Below are 11,114 nucleotides of genomic sequence, written 5' to 3'. Positions count from 1 at the left end.
ATCTTTCATAAGTGGCTGTAAATTTTTAGGTTCACAGTTAATACAGTTACACAATATTGAACTCAGAATAGACCCTGTAAGATAGAAAATTGAATGAGTTTTTACCCTTTAAAGAAGATCTCCATATCCAGATATGCTCCTTGCAAGACTCATTGTTTTTGCTACCAACACTGAGATGTTGGCGCTTGCATCTCTAATCTGTATGCATCTGATTATTACTAGTCATAATCGGTTGCACCTGGATCCTTGGCACCTGTGTAGGCACATGACAGATGTCCCAAGTCAAGCATCAGGAATGCACTCTTTTAGTAAACATGCTTACTGTCAACTGCCCTTTTAAAGTACTGACCTTGCTAGATGAGAGATTACTTCCTTGCTCTTGTGAGAATGGGTGAGTGTGGCTGGAACATCCACTACAGAGATAAAGGAAGCTGAGGAGGGGAAAGGAAGGAGTGGGGAACAAGGGGAAACTTGTTTGAAAAGTTTAAGAAAACATTTTTGTATTTTTATTTCTTAATTAAACATAGTAATTGTACATACTAATGGGGTGCCATATGGTGTTTTGATGTACATATATATTGTGTGCTATTTTTCAAAAAAGTAATTATACAGCTCTCCTCAAATGTTTAACATTTCTTTGTGATGAGAACATTCTCAATTCTTCCTCCAGAGACCAAGAAAATGAGGGGGGAAGGAGGCATAGAGCAAGGATGGTCAAGGGGTACAGAGTTACAGTTACATAGGAGAAATAAATTCTGGTGTTCTGCTTCCAAGGAGGATGACTGCAACTAACAACGATTTCTTGATTTATGTTTATTTTTGTAGTTTTGGTAGCATTAGCATTCAGCACCATTGTTAGTTTTCCTTAAATCTAACAACTAAGCCAGCCATGAGTTAGTGTGTGCTGTTTCCTAAGGGAGTAGTTCTCAAATTTAGGTATGCATCAGAATCCATAGGAGAGATACAAAGACCTCCTCCAGAGGTTCTGATGCAGCGGGCCTGGGGGAAGCCCAAAGATCTTCATTTCTGTGAAGTTCCCAGGTATAGCTGGTACTGCTTATGGGAAGGTCCTGGCCTACATTGCTGTTCTCATCAAATCATAGGGATAAAGGTAAAATTTGGCTGTGTTTTGAGCACCATTCAGCTAATACATAGAATTTCAAGAGTTAGATATAATGATGAAAGCTACAGGTATCTATATACTACATTTTCATTTGGTGGTAATGCATATTCAAGAACATGAGGCACTTATGGTTCTGCATCTCTGCAGCTGCCTCTTTGTGCTGATTGGAGGTTGGCCCACGCTTGCACTGGCTGTGCAGCTGCGCATAGATTGTAGGGAAAGTCATCAAAACACTACAGTATAAAACCTAGGGACTACATGGTTATTTAGGGGATCATACCAAACTTCTATGTTTCTTGATTGTAGAGGTTATGTGACAGCATCCAGATACCAAAATGCACCAGATTATATGTGAATGAGTGTGTTATTACCAGTGAATTATACCTAAGTAGAGCTATTAAAAATCTGTAGAGTGAAATCAATAAACTATACTAAAACATAAGCAGTTAGGAATATACTGAATTAATAGGAAATTAGGAAATGATGAAAAGTGAATAGTTTTCTAGGAGACACAAATTGACTGTGGTATTTATTTGCCTGATTGAAAGCAGGATGAGCTGTCACCCTAAGAAGGTGCCTTAGTGCACCTGACGTTCTTTGCACAGTTTGGGTAGCTGCATGCTAGAGCTCATGCAAAGTGGTTTGTGTTGTGATGAGGGCTAATGGAATAATTGGCTTAGTTTTCAGATTTTTCCAGAACTGATGAATGTACGTACATAAAATACCCATAATTCATTTTAATGTTAATAAAATTAGGAATAAAACAAGACTGAATATTTTCTATTCAACAGACAGAAAATTACATTATCAAAATTTTATAAATGTGTCCATGTGCTTACTCTCAATTTCTATCTCTTTGGGCATCAATTATTTACTTACGTTTTAGAGATATGCCTGGTTCTATTGATTGTGTGTGAGTAATTCTGGACTGAAAAACTGGAATAGATCAGTTGCCCCAGAAAGAATCACCACAGGTATACTAATAACTATTCTGGACCTTGTAAACAATTTGACATTCAAACTGCATCCATATTGTTGTTATAAAGCCAAGATGATGACCTTTATAATACAATGTGTTAGTTACTTGAATACTCATTTTTGTCTAGTACTCATCTGTGTGTTGCTTGAAACAGACCCATGCCCTGCTCAAGTCTATCTCTGGAGGAACCAAGAAGCATGGTCATTCAATATAACATTTGAGATCTTAATATTTGTAAAAATACCAGCTGTGTTTTAGTTCTTTAGCCCATCACCAATGAGACTGATTTATAATCAAACCAAAATAATACTTTCAACATGACTGAAATTTTTGATAGAGACAAACAAATTCATAGTTTTGTCATTTTCACAAATATATAGCAAACAAAACTAGCCTTACTAGATGCTGCTTGTGAACTCTTGGATGTCATTATGTAATAATTAAACATAAAGTTGAATACAATGAGTAACTGACAGCTTGTCAGCATCAAGTGTCATGAGTATGAAACCAAAACTGTGTCAAATAATAGCCCAAAATATGCAGTTCTCAAAGTCTTTAAAGGAGAACTTAATTCCTGCCAAAACATCAGCTATGCTCCTTGGAACATTTCTGTGACTCAGCTTACTCTTTTATTCAGAAGCTATACTTCAGTTACACTAAGAAGACAATGTGAAATACAATTCAGATGGAGCCCACTCAAACCAGAAATTGAAAGACTGAATGAGGCAAGTCTGGAAATTCACTTCTCACAGCCATCTTATAACCAGGATATATTTTCAATCATATGTAATAGTGACATGGACTTTTGCTTATATTGCATTATTTAATACTAGATTAATCGGTGTTTCCAGGGCCAGACCAGGATGTGGGGGGTGCATGCCTTGGGCAAGGAGAGCTGAAGACCCTCAGCGACCACCATGGGTGACAGGCAGTAGCAAGGGAGAGGCCTTGGGCCTCTCCGGGTGGCAGGCGAGTCTGAGGGCCTGGCCAGCCAGAGTCCAGGCTTCAGGAGGGAGGTCTGACCTCTGTCATCCCCCAGCTCGGAGCACCGGTGGGTCCCGGCCTCACCAGGAGGCCGCAGCAGGACTGTTGTCTGGGAAGGTGTTCATTCAGCAAGACTACAGCAGTGGCACACGCTGCCAGTTCCAGACCAAGTCTCCCGTGGAGCTGGAAAACTGGATTGATAGGCAACAGTTTGAAGAAACAGTTCGAACCCTAAATAACTTTTATGCAGAAGCAGAGAAGCTTGGGGAACAGTCACATCTTGAAGGCTGTTTGACTTGCTTAACAGCATATACCATCTTCTTGTGAATGGAAACTCACTATGGGAAGGTTTTTAAGAAAGTCTCCAAACACATTCAAGAACAGAATGAGAAGATATATGCTCTCCAAGGCCTCCTCCTTACAGATGCCATTGAAAGAGGACTCCCAGTCGTTGAAATTGCCATCTATGAAGACAGAGGAGTGAGCACTGGAAGATAAACCACAGAGTTAAAGATCCCACCTCCAGCTGAGACCTTCGTCTGTCCACTGGCTGATGGCAGAGTGTCCCTACCTCCTCTCCAGAGCATCATTCCTTTGTATCTGGTGACAGAGCCAAGGTGCCATGTACTCTAAGGTCTAATTTTCTAAAATTCCACACCTGGAATGACTGATGGTCACTGAGCATCTACTTTTTATCTCCAGATTGTATAGGGCTTTTGTAATCTTTCATTTCATTTCTGAGAAGGAGGAAGCATTTCACTTTTTAATTCAAAACTATTTTGAAAAGACAACTATTTTAAAAAGACAATTGCCCAAGACAATGTTTCTTCCTTTCTTCCCACCAGTACCATTAGTTCCCATCACTCCTTGGGCCGGTTTCCTAGGTGTCTTTCAACTTAAACTTAATCTCAGTTATTCCCCCAAATTAGTTTTTGGAGGGTTTTTGTTTGTTTGTTTGTTTAAAAAAGAAAAAAGACTTTTCTCCAGGTGGGGTGTTGTGTCTGGGATTTTATTAGTGTACCTCCTAGATTTCCAAGAGCTGCCCATTTTGTCATGACCCAGATCTTAAGATTTATTTCTACTGTTCAGTTTCTGAAACTCAAGTTCATCGAAAAAGAATGTATGTTATTTGTTTTATTATGCAGTTATTATTAAAGCAGTATTTAATGCAATTCATCACCTCAAAATGTTGGGATGGTGTTGTGTGTGTGGCTTGTTCATTACACAGATAAGTAAGCACAATAAATAGATGCTTAGCTATCAAACACACATATGTCCCTGCTCTGCCCAAATGTGTAATAAGCAAGTGTCAGAAACATTTTAACATCTTTTGTTACAAATATAACTTAGGAGAAAAGTTTGATAGGCTCTGTAGCTAATTTTTAACCCCTATGACAAACTTTGATTAGTAGACTCCTCACATGCAGAATTGAGTGCACAGAAATGGTTTGAGTGATTCAAATAAAGTAAGCTGTGGGTTTCACATTAAACCTGTAAGTTCCTGTTGATATTTCTAGCTTTTATCTGTCTGCTCTTAGTATTGGAATTTCTTATGCCCTTCATTCTTTTTGGGGTTTGAGAGCACTATGTTCGAGAGAAAGTTAAGAAATATTATGAGAATGAAGCAGTTAAAAGTTTAACTTTTTAAGATACTGTAGGAGCTAATACTGCATTTAATCTTTCAGATTTAATTTGTTTTCTGGGCCTTGTAGTTATTCAATAAATCTCATAGGTCTGTGTAATAATATAATTGTATAAAACTCATTTGTTACTTTAAAGTCTATAATAGCATCTGTCTGCCTTTTAAACCTGTTGCAATAACTTTGCTGAAATATTAACACATTAGTAAAAGTTTTCTTAAACAACAAAAAACTAGATTAATCATATCAAGCACAATAATACTTTCTCACATTATCATAAAAGAATAATTGTGATAAAGGTCATGGTCAGAATAAATGGTTATTAGGGAGGGACCATAAAAGGAAGACAGAATTGATTTCCTGAAAATAGAGAATTAGGGAAGAGAAGAGAGATGGTCCCTCTAGGGAATCATAGACAAACGTAGAAGTGAAAAGCCAGTGTAGGGAAGTGAAAAGCTAATGTTGTAAAGTGGATGTTTAGGTGGTTAAAAATAGTAGAGGCTGTCTGTGTGAGGGGAGAAGTCTTGTTCATTGCTGGCATAATGTAACAGTAGAAAAATAAGTGAGCTGCCTAGTAAGAACCAAGTACCACAGTATAAAAGCATTTTTAGTCTAGTTACTAAATGAGTAGTATAAGTTTTTATATATTTTGGATTCTGCCATTGGATCAAATATGGTGTCTTTATGCACTAAGATTCTATGCTCCTTTGTACTTTGCTCATGTCTTGACCTTTTCATTATACCTCTTTGTACTTTTTGTTGTTGTTTTTCAAAGAATTGTAGTATATACATTCTTAACTCATCACGGTCAACTGAGATTTAATAATAAATTGGTTGTAATAAATTGAAAGGAGGGACTCCAGATAGGCTGACTAGACCTCAGTGGATGAACTTGTACTGAGGGACATCTGAGAACACTGACTTGACTCCGTAGACCTTAACACACATGACAGGATGCATAAATTCCTGGGGGCAGGCTGTGGGAGGTGCCAATGGGGAAGGGGGATAAAGATAATTAAGATGTTCTGTATGAAATACACAAAAATTCAATAAGTAATTTACAAAAAAGAAAGGACTTTATTACTGCAGATCCCTCTTCACTCACTGACCCCCCTTTCTTTCCTCTAGTTGTTATATTTGTTTAATCTAAACACATAACAAATATCAGACTGCAGTTTCATGGTTCTGTGCCTAACATCCCAGTGCTCTTAATTCCTTCTAAAGACTCAGTGAACTTTTACTGTCAGTCTGAAAACTATTTTAACTTAAAAAAAATATGCCCAAGGGGCTGGAGAGATGGCTCAGCAGTTAAGAACACTGACTATTCTTGCAGAAGACCCAGGTTTGAATCCCAACACCCACATGGCAGCTAACATGTCTGTAACTCCAGTTTCAGGGGATCCAACAGCCTCTTCTGTTCTCCACAGGCATTGCATAACATGGGTGCACTTACCTACATGTAGGCAATACACGCATGCACATAAAATAAACATAATAAAATATTAATATATATATGCCTGCCAGTGACAAATTCTTAAATTTTATTTATCTAAAACTCTATTTTACATTTTCATTTTTTTTAGGTGTTTTTTTTTATTAGTGTGTGTGTGTGTGTGTGTGTGTGTGTGTGTGTGTGTGTGTGTAAGTTTTTGCCACATGTATGCAGGTGCCTGTGGATAAGCTGACTAGACCTCAGTGGATGAATTTGTACTGTGGACATCTGGGAACACTCACTTGACTCCATAGACCTTAACACAAATGACAGGATGCACAAATTCCTGGTTTGATTCTCAGCACCCACATGGCAGCTGACAACCATCTCTAACTCCAATTCCAGGGGATCCAATGCCTTCTGTGGGCATTGCACGACACAGGTGCATTTATACACATGCAGGCAATATACTTGTACACATAAAATAAAAAAAATAATAAATTTTATTGATTTGAGAATTTCATACAATGTATTTTGATCACACTCAGACACGTTCCCATTCTTTACCCTCATTTTACTCTCCCCCATGACTTTATGTCCTCTAGTATTATTTGCATTTTTCTTAAAAAGGCCTTTTGAATCCAACCTGGGTTTCTCAAGTGCTCTTAGATGTGTTCTATCCTTTGGAGTCTGGACCACCTACCAGACATCACATCAGTAAAGAAAACTGACTCTCCCTTTTCCAGCATCCATCAAATGGTACTAGATCCTCAGGTAGGGCTGGGCCTTCCTGCTCACCTATATCCTTTTTGGCTTGGGTTTGAATAGGTCTTGGGCATGATGTCATAAGCACTATGTGTCCATATGTGCCACTATCCTGTAGTGTCTAGATGACTTAGTATCCTTGCATTCATCTCCCACCTCTGGACATTCCAGTCTTTGTGCACCCTCTTCCACAATGATCCCTGAGCCTTGGGAGGAGAGAGGGCAATATAGGTGTTCTATTTATGGTTGAGCACTCTGCAGTCTCTTATTCTCTGCATGTTGAACATTTGCAGGTCTCTGTGTTAATCACCAGCTGCTTCAAGCTTCTCTGGTGAGAGCGAGAGATCCACTAATCTATGAGTATAACAATATCATTATGAGTTAGTTTAATATTACATCTATTTAGCAGAATGATAGTAGTAGGTTCTCCTCTATGGTCTGTGGCCTTTCTATCCAGAGGCTCTTGACCCTGTAACCACGTCAGGTATAGACCCCCTCTTATAAGCCAGGCCTTAAATCCAATTAGAAGGTGATTGGTTACTCCCATAATATTTGTGTCACTATTGCACCAGTGGGCATATTTTGCCACACCAGTTGTTTATTGTATTTCATAAGGTTCACAGCTGGGCAAGGTTGATGTTACCTTTGTCAGCAATACACATAGCATTTTCTAGTACTATGAAAACTAGCCAGCAGAGATGTAGCTTCAAGGTCAGTACCAACTTGATTTCTTCTAATTTGTTCTGCAACTCAGGAATCTAATGTCTTCAGGAGTAGGGTCTTACCATATTCTTTTGCTTTGAAACTTTACATAGGTGTATTTCAATTGGAAAATTCTTACAGATGAGGAAACTAATAAAGGAACATGGGGCGGTGGTTTATGAGAGGGGAGATAAAATGCATTGATATAAATAAGGAAGAAGAATAAAAGACAGGAAAGGCTTAGTAAGGCTGGGAATGGGAGGGTTGGGCAGAAAAGTGAGTAGCAGGAGGGATACCTAACACTAAAGGCCTGTTGAAAGAGTCATATATAAACCTGCTATAGAAGTTTGCTTCAAAGTATTCACATACAATATAAAAAGAGTTTAAATGGAGTTATAACAGGGATTCAATGGGCCTAATAGACACCACAGGCAAGCAAATGATAAGTCCAATGCAGGAATAGATGCTCTCTTTTGATGTTTCTTCTTTTATACATTTTTTTTCACATAAGAGATCTTAATTAAATTTATACCCCCATCCATAGTGCCCCCCCACTAGATTTCATGTATCCAGTCAAGCATTTGTACCCAGATGTCTTTTGGTACAAATGCATCCACTGGAGTCTATACAGCCTATCTAGAGACCATCCCCCTTTTATTTGATCTTTAAAAAATTTTGATTTGATTTATTTATTTATGACTATTTTATGTGTATGAGTGTTATGCCTGCATGTGTGTAAGTGTACCCATATCATGCAGTGTCATTGGAGGACAGAAGAGGGTATTGAATCCCGTAGAACTGGAGTTGCAGACAATTGTTAGCTGTCATGTAGGTGTTGGGATTCAAACCTGGGACTTCAGCAAGAACAGTCAGTGCTCATAACCACTGAACCATCTCTCATGCTGTCGCCAAATTCCCCTCCCTCCTGAGAGACCCAAGTGCACCCTCTGGGATTCCAAGTCTCAGTCCTAATGCAGATTGACAAAACTGACATAATACATTCTATTTGGGTTTTAGTATGATTTATGACATCTGGGAAAGGGTGACTTACAAAGTCCCATGGCCCATCTTCTACATTTTAGCTAAGCTTTGAGATCCGGGCCACCAATGCCACTCAGTCTGCATGCCTTCCCATTCACTGTGCCCCAAAATGGTAACCACTCCTCCCCGTTTTCCCAGTATACTCAGCATTTCTCAGCATCTCTTAGTATCTCTTAGCATCTCTTAGCATTGGTCTCTAGACCTGCCCCCTTCAGTTCTAGCTTTTAGAAGGACACTTACCCAACACTCTACCCCTTCCTCCAGCTCTCACAATCTTTCCACCAATCTTCTGCAAGGTTCCCTGAGCCTTGGAGGGGGTGACAGATGCAGGACAATCTCTCTTGTATTGTGGTGAGTTATTGACCTCTTGGGCCTCCCCATCATTTGTCTTGAAGATGTGGCCACTGACCCATCTCAGTGGTGTCTCCCCTACTATAAAGACAAATGGAAGGAAGTAGAAACATCTAAATAAACATGGATGTAAATACAAATGCCTAGACGATATCCCAGCAGGTGTATCATATTTATCAAATAGCAAACTTGCAGCAGCTTCCCTGTGGGGGCCTATAGCCTTCCCTGACACAGGGGTTCGGCCTGGTCTCAGGAACCAGATGTGTGTCCCACCCCAAGGAGCAGGTCTTATCCAATTATAAATTTGTCAGTTATACGTGTGTTAGTCGAGCCATTATTGCATTAGCAGGCATTACTTGGCATGTTACAATAGTGTGCAGTATGAGGGGGGTCCATCATTGCATCGTTGAGCAGAATCATAGGGGATTCTTTTCCCCTAATCATCTGCATAGTGCCTCTGGCACTATGAAAGCCATCCATCCAATGGCATGAAGTTTTTAGCTTCGTCTCAGCTCTCTCTCCTTCTCCCATGCTCATATCATGCAGTGTCTTCAGCAACATGACCTTACTGACCTTTTCTAGTGTATAACTGATTGATCTTCTCCCTTAGTAGCTTGCACAGTATCCACTAGAACTATGAGAGCTAGACTTCAGGGGGGGAGGCTTCCAGGTCAGTTCCAGCTCCATTGCCCCAAGTCCTGTGTCTGAAGTATATCTTGTCTTCAGAAGTGGGATCTTACCTTCAAGTTCTGGAAGTAATCAAGGACTGTGGCAATAGACTGTGTTATTTTGGGAGTCTCTTGGACCACTCTGACCAACAACTAGAAGGGAGGTTTCTCCTGTCTGGCACTGTGCTCCTTGTTATAGAGCCTTCAGGTATACACACACACACACACACACACACACACACACACACACTCATGTTCAGATATTGTATGTCTATTTTTCAGGGGGGTTGAGTTAATACATTTCCCTCTGGCTATTTATGCCACCTAAGATTTGCCCCCCCCTCATCTAACATCGATTTTCCCTCTTCAGTTTAAGTGCCACCATTTTCCCCTTGGTCATGCCTGTCTCCTATTATCCCCTCCTCTTGAATGCCTCCCCTTTACCCTGTGGTTTCTTGTACATCTTTCCCTCCTCTTTTCCCAATTGAATACCTTATTTTACCCTTGGTAGCATCTGTTCCTATTAGCCCGCTGTTTCAGACTCTTTTTTTCTCTTTACCTCTGTGTTTCCTTTTAATTTTCCTGGCTCTTGCTATTACATCAGGATATATACTCACAAAAAAGGGATTGGTGAAACAATCTGCACTTGGAGGAGAATATATGTCACTTTTCTGAGTCTGTTACTTCAGTTTGTATAACAGTTTCTAGTTTCATCCATTTACCTGCAAATTTCATCATTTTTTCCCACTGAGTAGAACTTTGTTACATAAATGTACCATATTTTCATTATCCCTTTGTCATCTGAGAGACATTTAGGCAATTTCCATTTCCTAGCTGTTGTGAAAAGAGCAACAAACATGACTATACAGGTATCTCTATAGTAGGATGAGTCCTTTGGGTATATACCAAGGAGTGGTATAACTGGATCATACGGTAAATTCATTTTTATTTTTTTTAAGAGTTCTCCACACTGCTTTCCATAGTGGTTGCAGGACTTTGCATTCCCACCAGCAGTGAATGAGCATTCCCCTTTCTCCATGTCCTTGCCAGCATTTGGTTTCTTTTGTTCCCTTAATCTTAGCCAGTCTGACTTGTGTAAGATGAAATCTTAAAGTAGTTTTGATCTGTGATTCTCTAATTACTAAGGATGCTGAGTACTTTTAAAGGTGTGCTTAAATCAGCTGGAGCTTTGGGCAGAAGTTGCACCCAGAATAAAGAATTTTTACTCTGCATTTTCTCCCAAGGATCCCTCTGCTCCCCACTAATTCTGTGCTCTGGTTCCTAAAAGCACTCATAACTGCAGGTTTTTATATTTAAGCTGTGGTACCTCACCAGCTAGCTGGATTCCGAGTTCTGATATAAAAGATGTGAAAACAGGGTTCCTGGTGACCACACTGCTAACTTACTAGAAGTTTGTGAATCATCCATT

The 11,114-nt window shown here is 39.5% G+C and overlaps 1 pseudogene; it reads left to right on the top strand.

The window, feature by feature from the left end:
* The first annotated feature begins 2,978 nt into the window (after window positions 1-2,978).
* Window positions 2,979-3,584, top strand: LOC103751212 (annotated as a pseudogene).
* Window positions 3,585-11,114: the final 7,530 nt, after the last annotated feature.

The sequence above is a fragment of the Nannospalax galili genome, unplaced genomic scaffold (assembly GCF_000622305.1).
Source record: "Nannospalax galili isolate Female #2095 unplaced genomic scaffold, S.galili_v1.0 scaffold846, whole genome shotgun sequence".
Taxonomy (NCBI): Eukaryota; Metazoa; Chordata; class Mammalia; order Rodentia; family Spalacidae; genus Nannospalax; species Nannospalax galili.
This window is presented reverse-complemented; position numbering and strand designations above follow the sequence as displayed.